Here is a 10,071-nt window from a genome sequence, read left to right on the forward strand (position 1 = left end):
CAAGGCAAGGAGCAAGATTCCATGAGCGCAAAAAGGGGGAGTCAGATCTAACCTTGTTAAGACGCGAGGAAGCGGGTATTACTGGCGTACATGTAGCACTGGCACCAGAACGAGGCTTGGACTGCAAGCCGTCATTGCAAGAGCACAAAACTTTGCGCATGCACGGAGTGATGAACGTGGCAGCCCGTGCATACATAGTTCACCCAAAATGGCTGTGCCCATGGAATGCTGTGACTCTGAGAAGCAGAGCAGAGGGAAATGCCAATGTGGGTAGAGGCGCCATACTCCAGCCAATGAGAGGGCGTGCCGGAAGGCGCAAGATGGAAGACCATTTAAGGTAAGGGTAGCTAGGTAGGAGGTGCCTCACAGGGCGAGCACTGTACAAGCGGCTTTGATTAAATAAATCCTGAGTAGTGGCTAAACTACCTACTCAGCCCAAAACTACTATTAAACCAGCAGTGATCCCAAGGGGAAAAAGGCAAAGCCAGACAGATATATTTCCTCTGCCTCAATTAATAGTGCAGGCTAAGTGTAGGCTATATTATTAGGAGGGGTGCAAAATGATACAGTGGCAACACAAACCGCAATAGTATGGTGGTACTAAAGTAAAAGAATATCCAATCAAGGTTCTAAAAAAACAATAGGACTAATACAGTCAATCAATGAAATCAACTAATTGTAAACACAAAAGGACCACCCCTGTAAGAGAAACACAGAAGTCAGAGCTTTGATAGGAAAGGGTACTGTGGGTTGAAAAGAGGACTGTTCTGGTAATAGGACTTCAGCAGCAATGTCAATGTTCAAGGCTATTTTCTCAAACAGAAAATGAAGTTGGACTTATATGCCACTATGATTCCTTAAAGTTGAACTGGTGGACAGGGCCTCTTCAAAACATATTTAGTTCTTTTGTTTGGTGCTTTGGAGCATCGATCCAGGCTTCCCTGTGCTTTTACTGTGCTTTACTGTGATTGATTCCTCCATCTGCCCTCAGACATCTCTGATCCTATTATTTCTGACCATTTTGACTGTAAATCCTTATTGGTTCTTTGTAATGGTTTAGATTTTTGTACACCTTTGACACCATACCACATTCAGATTTATATTCTCTCAGCCAGACTTGCCAACCTTTGCCTTCATCAGCAACCTTGTTCACTAGAGCTTTCTTCAGCTTCCTATACTCCCCCATAGTGCAATCTTTGAGACCTTTAACTTGAGTCAGTTGTTTAAAACTGATCTATTTTCCTTCTTCAACAAGATCTTCCAGCCACTGTACCCCTCCCAGCAGCCAGTTCAGTCAAAAAAGAGGCTTTCCATCCAACTATATATCTGGATTCAACCAGATTGAAGTAAAACCATTGTCAGAAACCTCTTTCTTGCTTTTCTTCCAAAGATCTTTCCAACATAACCTTAGATATTTCGCTGGTGGAAATGATTTACATCCAGTCCCATCCACCGTAGACAGAATTGCGCTGGGGGAAAGTGGAGAAGATCTACTTGCCTCCGCCAATGTCCAAACAGTTGAATTTTCTATGAAAGGAACTAAATGTCTAGCCCAGAAAAACCAAATGATAGTTTTCAAAGTCTGGAACCCCCAGACCACCACATTCCTGTAAAAGTTGCAGTTTCCAAAGTTTTAGACGTGGCTGTTTACCCTCCCATAGGAAGGACTGGATCAAGTTCTCAATTTTCTTCAGAAAGCACTTCTAAATCTGCAAAATGATCATGCTGAGTACATAGTTGATGCTTGGCGCAGTTGTCATTTTTATTGCATGCACTCTCCCCTATAGACTTAATTGTAGCTCATTCTATCTTCTCAAATCTGACTCCAAAATTTGGACCATGTGTGATAGGTTGACCTCCATCATTTTAGATACATCTTTAGTCAACCAAATCCCAAGATATCGCATCTTGTCAGGACACCAATTGAAAGCAAAATTCTTCATTGTCAAAATCGATCCCGATTTTGATGCCGGTAGTGCTTCGGATTTCGACCAATTGATCTTGTACCCCGAAACTCTGTGAAACATGTCAATTTGATCAATTAGCGCTGGAATGGAATAGTCAACATTTTGGATAACCAGCAGCATATCATCAGCATATAGACAGACTTTTTGACAAGCTTCTCCATAATGAATACCTTCAATTATCTTGTCTTCTCTTATCTTCACAGCAAGGAGTTCCATTGCAATGACAAATAAAATGGGTGACAGGGGGCAACCTTGTCTTGTCTCCCTTTTGAGTTCAAATTTGCCCGAAACCAGACCATCAGTGTTCACACTAGCTGTAGGTAATGAATATAGTAGCCTTATCCAGTCTATCATATTATTCCCAAAGCCAATATCCTTCCAATGCTGTCAAGAGGAACTTCCACTCTATACGGTCGAATGCCTTTTTTGCATCCAACTACAACACCACCACATCATTCAGATGTTTCTTGCAAAAGTCTTCTCATATTATACTGTCTGACTCTGATCTATAATATCCGACAGAGAGGCCTCTATTCTCAAGGCCAAGGCTTTTGCAAAAATGTTATTGTCAATGTTTAACAAGCTAATTGGCCGATAACTACTTGTTTTGACTGGATATTTCCCTTCTTTCAAGAAAACAGAGATAGATGCATGCCTTGTAGCCACTGGGAGACAACCAGCAATCAGAGATGAGTGTAACCTGGCCAGCATAAGAGTAAAAACCTCTTCCGGGAAGATTTTATACAGTTCAGCTGGCAACCCATCTGGGTCCGGACATTTCCCTGAGTTTAAAGCGCCAGCAGCAGTTCTGAGTTCCTCCACACTCAGGTCTTTCCCGAGGGAGTCTTTGTATTTTGAGTTTATACTTTGCAAATGACAACTATTGACAAAATGACTCACTTCCTCTTTAGACATATGAACCTCTGAAGAATACAGATTGCTGTAATATTCCTTGAACGTATCATTAATTTCAGCAGGTTCAAAAGTCATAATCCTATCTTGCTTTTCTATAGCATTAATTGTCTTTTCATTATCCATAACCATTAAACCATGAGCAAGAAGCCGATCACCTTTTTCGCCCTTTTCATAGTACTTGCATCTCATTCTGAACTGGAGTCTTTCAGCCCTTGAAGTAAGCAGGTCTTCAAGTTTTGCCTTTTCTTTTGCATGGAACCAAAAGAGCATATACAGAATTTTTGCATATTTTCTTTTTACAGAATCTCAAATTTCCTCATTCATCTTCTTAATCTCCGTATCTTATTCTTTTTTCCTTTTGCTCAATAGACCTATCAACATTCCTTTCACATAGGACTTGAAGGCTTCCCACACAAATTCTACTTTCACTTCTCCAGTCCAATTTTGAGCCACAAAAAACCTTGCTTCTTTTACTATTTTGTCCACAATATCATTGTTGTCAAGAAGTGTAACATTCATCCGCCATGTATTGGACTTTGGTAAAGGAAAAGTTCATTTCATTTTTAATGTGATCCGTGCGTGGTCTGAAACTAGAATAGCTTTAATGTCTCCCCCTTTGAAACACTGTGTACACAAACCAGAAGTCAAAAGGAGGTCAATCCGTGAATATACTTTATGTCTGGTAGAAAAGAAGGTATATTGCTTGACTAAAGGGTTCTGCAGTCTCTACACATCTAAAAGATTCCACTCAGCCATACATTTCTTCAAGGCTTCTCTTTTCAAACTATTTGCAATGTCCACAGTTTCCCCACTTTTATCCATCCCTGGATCTAGAGTAACATTAAAATCGCCCCCCACAATAACATTCCTTACATTCACATTCTGCAAGAACTGCGCAAGGAAAATAAAAAAAAAACTCCTATGTCCCCCATTGGGAGCATAGATATTGCAAAAACAGTAGGTAACATCTTGAATTTTTATATTTACACAAGCCATTCTGCCCTCCTTATCCTTATCACATCTCATTTCTGTAATTGGAAGATTCTTTCTAACCAGAATGCATTCCCCTCTAGAACTAGAAGTGAAGGATGAACAATAAACATTACCAACCCATTCTCGTTTCCACTTATCCACATCCACCTCCAATAAATGAGTTTCCTGAAGCAACGCGTCATCTGCCCACAACTCCTCCCAACTTTGCAAAATCATCTTCCTCTTATTTGCACAATTAGCCCCATTAACATTCCAGGAAATCAACCGTAAACTCCTCTTATAAAAGGACGCCATGAGTGATCTATGTCGTACCCCTCCTGTGACAAATCCTATCAATTCGAAATAACCAACACATAAAACAATAAAATAATAGAAAAATAGAAAAACCTCCTTAGATTTGAACAACCGAAACCTCTGGAACCTCCCTTCCACAATCACGTAGAAAAGGACTACCCCACTCCCTCCCATGTTTTCCATTGTATACTTAGACCCATCAAATGCATCACCCTTAAGACTCTTAACTTCCATTTTAATGGCATCCTTTCAATTCCAATTCATTCCACCCCAGAGTCTCTCCATCAACTAAAGTATCCACATTCGTAAGTTAAAATAAATCTAACATTGACACAACCGGAGTCCTATAAAATCTCATATACCCCTCCATCCCACAATCATTTGGAACAGAAACCAATCCCCTCGCCAGTACAACACCAATCACCATTCATATACTAGTCAAGGGACTCTCAGCTATCTGTTGTAAAAACATTAAATCTATTGGAAACAAATTGCATTTCTACCAACCACCTCACCCCATTGAAGCAACAAATCCAACAGAACATTCCCTGATAAAAAATAGTTGAACAACAATCCCACCATCTTCTTGGTATCCACCCTAATGTCAAATTGAAAACTCCCATTTTTTGTAGTATTACCATTCCAAAAATTAGGCTGATCTAGATTGTCCCCAACATGTACTAGTGAATAAACAAAAAATGTTATCTACCATTACCAAAGCGTAATATATGAAAACACATGTATAATGTATAAACCGCCTCAAATTATTCAGTAACTTTTGCATGGTAAAATAGTCACCAGATAAATGCATTAATCTCATTGATTCTTCAACCTAACACACCAAAAGAGAGCAACACTGTAAAAACACGTAGGGAACACTGCAATCATAAAAATAGTATAGTCTGGTACTGAAATCCAGCACTCCCGACCTTAACCGCATGCACGGATGCGCGAAGCCAACCGCACCCGGTCCCCCACCCCCAGACAAAATGAACAAAACGGAACTGCATTGAATTTGAAAGGAAATCCATTTGTGTTACGTTGGCAAGTGCTTCCATACCGCCCCGCTCCACCCGTCCCCTCCAAGAGCGAAAACCAAGCACGACTGACCCCACACCCCCGCACACGCAATCACAACCATACCACCAGCACCCATAACCTCCAACTCGATAGCATCACTGTGGTACAGTTGAATTTAAAAAGTGTGCCTAATTTCATCACTGTGGTATAGTCGAATTAGAAAGTGTGCCTAATTAACATCACTGTGCTAAAGTTGAATCTAGATAGCGAGCCTAATTGCATCACTGTCCCAAAGTTTGAACTTAGAAAGTGTGCCTAATAGGGTCACTGTGGTGGAATTGAATTTAGAAAGTGTTTCTAATAGCGTCACTGTGGTATAGTTGAATTTAGAAAGTGTGCCTAATTGCGTCACTGTGGTATCGTTGAATTAGAAAGTGTGCCTAATTAACAACACTGTGCCAAAATTTAAACTTAGAAAGTGTGCCTAATAGCATATCCGTAGTACAGTTGAATTTGGAAAGTGTGTCTAATATCATCTAGAAAGTGTGCCTAACAGTGTCACTGCGGTATAGTTGAATCTAGATAGCTTGCCTAATTGCATCACTGTGCCAAAGTTTGAACTTAGAAAGTGTGCCTAATAGCATCACTGTGGTATAGTTGAAATCAGAAAGTGTACCTAATAGTGTCACTGTGGTATAGTTTAAATTTAGAAAATGTGCCTAATAGTGTCACTGTTTTATAGTTGAATCTTGATAGTGTCCCCAATTGCATCACTGTGCCAAAGCTTGACCTTAGAAAGTGTGCCTAATAGCGTCACTGTAATTTAGCGGAATTTAGAAAGTGTACCTAATTAGCGTCACTGTGATATAGTTGAATCTTAATATTGTGATTAAGCCCCACCTCCACCCTCGCCACGCCATGAATCCATCCCGCCCCACTAGATCCAGAGAAAGAGCCTCGCTATGGCGTGCCTCCCTTTCCCCTCCCCCTAATTCCCTCCGCCTACCATCCCAAACCATCCCACGCTCCACCACACTCTCAGCACACCCCCATCCAACCATCAAGCCAGAGGAGCCCAATGGCACACCAACCACCCTAAGACCCCTGTTCCTCCCATCTCTTACATTTCATGCCCGCACCCCTTGCCCCGAAAATGATTTGAACACCCTCCCTCCCTGACCCAACACCCCTGCCACCACCCCCTGCTCTTTCCTCGCATCAACTCCATCTAACATCCTCCACCAACCTCATCCTTTCCCTCCATAAAAACTGCATGTCTCACCCTGGCAAGAACAGTGGCTGCATCCCCATCGCCCTCCGACCCCACTACCATATCACACACACCAACTCCATTAAAAATCCTGGAAAAAAGAAAACAGACCTTGTTTCCATCAATTTCTGTAACTTGTCTATTGAAATAATTCCTAGAAACATGAATGACACCATTATTTGTAAGATATTTTGTCTTATTGGGGTAAATTTGGGGTTTGGCTGTATTTTCTTATCGTAAAAATTTGGGTGGTAATTTGGTGGTAAATTAGTCTTGCATTTAGATTGGGTTTGGCCTCATATTATTTTAGTGACCATACCTTGTTAGTTTATATTGTTGGTGATTTTAGTGGTGTATTGTTTTGCGGTATTTAGTGATGAGCATGGTTTTCTTCCTTATATTATATCTCTACCAGGAATCCATGCCCTGCCCATCAGCATGCAAGGAAGGCACACACACACACACACACACACACACACACACACCACACACACACACACACACACACACAAACCTGCTTTATCAGTTACTTGACTTGCATTGGTAAATTGACAAATGCACTATTGCACTAATATGAGCCTCCCCTTAGACCTTGACTATTGAAATAATTCATAGAAACATAAATGACACCATTATTTGTAAGATATTTTGTCTTATTGGAGTAAATTTGGGGTTTGGCAGTATTTTCTTACTGTAAAAATATTGGCGGTAATTTGGTGGTAAATTAATCTTGCATTTAGATTGGGTTTGGCCTCATATTTTTTTAGTGACCGTACCTTGTTAGCTTATATTGTTGGTAATTTTAGTGGTGTATTGTTTTGCGGTATTTAGTGATGAGCATGGTTTTCTTCCTTATATTATAACCCCATTAAAAAAAAAAAACTCCTTTCTATTAGAATACCTCCCAGTGGTCTATAGAGAGCCTTGGACCTATGCACTGTTATAACCCAATAATTGTATTCAGAGCGCCATCTACAGTTTGTGGCTGGTATCACTGGCTTATCTACATCCAGTAATCTATGTGCCCTTAGGTATTACTGGCTCATGAACTTCCAGTAATCTATATATTATATCATAAAGTATCACTGGCTTATTTACATCCAGTAATCTAAGCCTTACCCATCAGCATGCAAGGAAAGCACACACACACACACGCACGCACACACCTCTGCTTTATCAGTTACTTGACTTGCATTGGTAAATTGACAAATGCACTATTGCACTAATAAGAGTCTCCCCCTTAGACCTTGTCTATTGAAATAATTCGTAGAAACATGAATGACACAAACCCACATTTGTTTTCCTAGGTACTCATTATATTGAATTACATATACATGTCATCAAATCTTACCGTGGTTATTTACAGCAGTCTCTGGAATACAAAAGGAAGCAAAACAGAACAAGCAAGTCTATTTGCAAGGTGGATTAATGTTCCCATATTCTGACATTGACAAAAATAACATGCTGTGATTTTCTAACCTTTTTACACTATGATCCCAGGACAAACAACAGGGCACTACATTCAATTGAGTTGAGGTGAATTCTGTTTCTACACAGAGAGCTAGTGCTTCAGTTGCTGGGCCGATGGCTGAACTTGGTTGCAGCACCCTTGGGCGATTTGACACACCCATTGGGGGCCACCACCAATCCCATACGCCTGAAACAAGGGTTGAATCACAAAGTAGTGCAATTCCATGCATAGCAACGAGCAGCCCATGCAGACCGACTCCAACGGAGAGGACGACTATGACTCTGACTTCGAACTATGTGCTGAACCATTCAATCCTGATGACGAAGAGGAGGACACAGAGCACCGAGTTGTTCATCCCAAAACAGATGAGCAGCGATGTAGACTGCAAGAAGCTTGCAAAGATATCCTACTTTTCAAAACTCTTGATCCACAGCAGCTACTCCAAGTATTGGATGCTATGTTTGAAAGAAAAGTGATACCTCAGGAACATTTTATTGATCAGGGCGATGATGGTGACAATTTTTATGTCATAGAATGAGGGCAATATGATATTTTCGTGAGCAAGGATGGCGCTGAAGTTTGTGTTGGTCACTATGATATTAGTGGTAGCTTTGGTGAGTTAGCTTTGAAGTACAATACTCCTAGCGCAGCTACTATTGTTGCAACGTCAGAAGGTGCACTTTGGGCGCTGGACAGAAATACGTTTAGAAGACTTATATTGAACAACAATGCACAAAAGAGAAAGACCTATGAATTATTTATCGAATCTGTGCCCATCCTTAAATCTTTAGAGGTTTCTGAGAGAATGAAGATTGTGGATGTCATAGACGAGAGATCCTATCAAGATGGGGAGCGTATAATTACTCAGGGTGAACAAGCAGATTGCTTTTTCATTGTGGAGTCGGGGAAGTAAAAATTATGATTAAAATCAAGACAAAAACAGGGCAGGAAAATAATCAGGAAGTGGTGGTTACCCGGTGTTCAAGTGGGCAATATTTTGGAGAACTTGCTCTTGTTACTAACAGACCAAAAGCAGCCTCTGCATATGCTGTTGGGAATGTCAAGTGCTTAGATATGGACGTGCAGGCCTTTGAAAGGTTGCTTGGACCCTGTATGAACATTATGAAGAGGAATATCTCGCATTATGAGGAGCAGCTGGTGTCGTTGTTTGGTTCCAGCTTGGACATTAGGGCACATTGTACCTGTTGGGTATTTTGTATAGATTTGGGGCCTAGCGGTATTTTCTTACCGCCAAAATGAAAATAATTCAGTAATAATAAACTCTTTGTATTCAGATTAGATTTGTTATATAGTACTACAGTATACATGCATTATTTCAGCACACAGATACATTTAGTGGTATACATTATGTTGGTATGCGTTATTGGTGGTATTTCTGGTGAGCATAATTCCTTTGTTTTATATGTGGCCCCAATATCCAGAACCCCTTATTTTTGCTTAGTTTGTTCGTGTGATCACTAGAGTGGCCTCAGGCTTACATTTCAGGAACACCACATTTTCAATTGGAGTGCCACCATGGGCTGTCCTCACTGACTTAACTACGACAGCAAGCTAACATGTGGTATTCATCACCAACTTATCTACATCGGTGAACTATGTCCAGGGCCTCTCTTTCTGCTGACTCATGTACCTCCAGCAGCAGTCTATTTCATTATGTTATTATTATGTTCCGTTCAGAAAACACACACTTATATACTGAATGGAATCATGCACACAGCTACCGCTAAATCTTATTTTTAGCTACCTTAAAAATGACAATTGCACTGTCTAAACCTCTCCCCATATTATCAGAACTGTAATGGTAGATGCACAAATAAAAGAGAAAAATAAAACACACTATCCGTCTGCTTTCAGATATTTTTGTGTATTATAAAAATTGCATTTCAACACGATCTTACTCTTTTTACAGAAATAAATGGACATTGCACAGTAACAACCTTATCTGTAACAAAATGAGAAGAGAGTGTCAAGAACATATTCAATTTGCAACATTAAACATGTTGATAAAACACTGGAGTTCCCTCTTCCAGGCTGACTGAATAGTTTCGCACACATACACACTGCCCCCTCACTCTGTAATATAATTACCAAGCCTGTCCAGCATGTGAAATTCTTCGGCT

The 10,071-nt window shown here is 40.4% G+C and overlaps 1 pseudogene; it reads left to right on the forward strand.

The window, feature by feature from the left end:
• Positions 1 to 8,153: 8,153 nt before the first annotated feature.
• Positions 8,154 to 9,190, forward strand: LOC138480565 (cAMP-dependent protein kinase type II-alpha regulatory subunit pseudogene; annotated as a pseudogene).
• Positions 9,191 to 10,071: the final 881 nt, after the last annotated feature.

This window comes from Ambystoma mexicanum, chromosome 5p, assembly GCF_040938575.1.
Source record: "Ambystoma mexicanum isolate Mex_15411 chromosome 5p, UKY_AmexF1_1, whole genome shotgun sequence".
NCBI classification, from domain to species: Eukaryota; Metazoa; Chordata; class Amphibia; order Caudata; family Ambystomatidae; genus Ambystoma; species Ambystoma mexicanum.